This window comes from Anneissia japonica, unplaced genomic scaffold (assembly GCF_011630105.1).
Source record: "Anneissia japonica isolate Jap-2015-1 unplaced genomic scaffold, ASM1163010v1 scaffold287602_len1038180_cov171, whole genome shotgun sequence".
Classification (NCBI taxonomy): domain Eukaryota; kingdom Metazoa; phylum Echinodermata; class Crinoidea; order Comatulida; family Comatulidae; genus Anneissia; species Anneissia japonica.
This window is the reverse complement of record NW_022734061.1, coordinates 209,976-211,539: the sequence shown is the minus strand read 5'-3', so window position 1 is coordinate 211,539 and position 1,564 is coordinate 209,976. Positions and strand designations below refer to the sequence as shown.

Here is a 1,564-nt window from a genome sequence, read left to right as displayed (position 1 = left end):
AATGTATTTGAAGTCACAAAAATGCATTGTTATTTTTACGCTGTTGAAATAATTGATGCGGCAAAAAAAATTTTCTTTTTATTCCCGCATCAATATTTTTTTTTATTAAAAATATATAAACAGTATATACTGTATATATCTATACTATATATATATATATATATTGTAAGGAAAGTGAATGAATATTGCTACCCCTAAATTGTCAAATTTTCGGGGGCTTTGGCCCCTGGACCACTTTCGAAGCCTTTGAATTGAAGCTCTACTACGCCAACTTTGCTTTCGTCCCCACCCCCCGTCTGGCAAATCCTGGCGCCACCCTTGGTTTTGGGCTACAACAAACATGTGGGTGCATAACGAAGAAATTTGCTTTATAAATAAAGATAACTTACGTAATCGCAGCATATCCATGGATAGAGCATGATGGAGGTTGGATAGAAAGAATGGGACTTTATGACAGCCAGCAGGCTATCCAAGACCAGCGAGTAAGTTTGAAGACTCGTGTGTGATGGAACCGGGGATGGAACCAAGACCCTGATTGATGATGCAGGCCTACTGAATAATTAATACACAATAATGCTTAAAATGCTACGATACTTACTTTGTATTAATGGCCGTATTAATTAATGTCAAATCCACTATCGTACTGAGTAAAATACAGATTTCTCTGAAATAAACAACAAAAGAATACTCTTTCATTCAATACGACGGATTGCCCGCGCCTCCACTGAGAGACCGATCTAACCCTGACTTCTATACTTCCACTATCTCGTTTCAATGCTCCAGACGTCAAGAGATTGTTTACTCCCAGTACCAACATGGAAGGTTCGATTATACAGAGCGGGGTTTTCATAAATATATTACATGATCTGTGGCGATTTATCAAACTTTCTATGATTCCTCCGTTTATATTCTTAAATCTACCGGAAATTTATATATATTATCCACAGATATATTTTATTAAATGCGACGTTGTAATTCCGCTAGAGATTTACAATGACAGCTGAATTCCGTTTTAAAGTTTCAATGGACCAATCTGAAAGGAAAAACGAGAAGTTTTCGATGATACTCTTGACTGTAATGAAAATCGATGTCAATTAATCGACTTTTTTTCACATGTTCTGTGAGTTAATCATCGAGCAAAATGTTATTGCGTCATCAAAGCACAATAATGTTTGTTTATTTGTATTACGTTCGCCAATTCAGTTACTGGAATGTTGGCAGAAGCAAATGTTCAGAGCTTAACGTTGCACAGTATGAACTATTGTAACCCACAACGGTTCCCTTGCGAGAACGAGGACAGTATTAAATCTCATTCAGGTTTTTATTATCCAAAAGAAAGCATGTCGTTTATTTTCTATAAAATAACAATTATTATTATTATTATTGGTATTAAATGCTTGCGGTACACCACGTAGATAGTCCTGAAAAGAACTGTTGTTGGTTGAGAATGTCTCGATGTTCGATTAGGTTGCTTCAATCATCGTGAGAATATCTGCAGAAAATTCCAAGCAGGGAAATACTTATATGTTTGAATAGTGAGACTTGCTGCTGATTGGTGGAAAAC

General features: G+C 36.1%; 1 long non-coding RNA gene across 1 annotated transcript in view; it reads right to left on the bottom strand.

Moving 5' to 3' along the window:
* Positions 1 to 756, bottom strand: part of LOC117116289 — a 25,704-nt gene extending 24,948 nt beyond the window's left edge. Inside the window, exon 1 of the long non-coding RNA XR_004446720.1 lies at positions 599 to 756. This is a non-coding gene — a long non-coding RNA (uncharacterized LOC117116289). The remainder of the gene's footprint in view (positions 1 to 598) is intronic.
* Between the last annotated feature and the right edge of the window lie 808 nt (positions 757 to 1,564).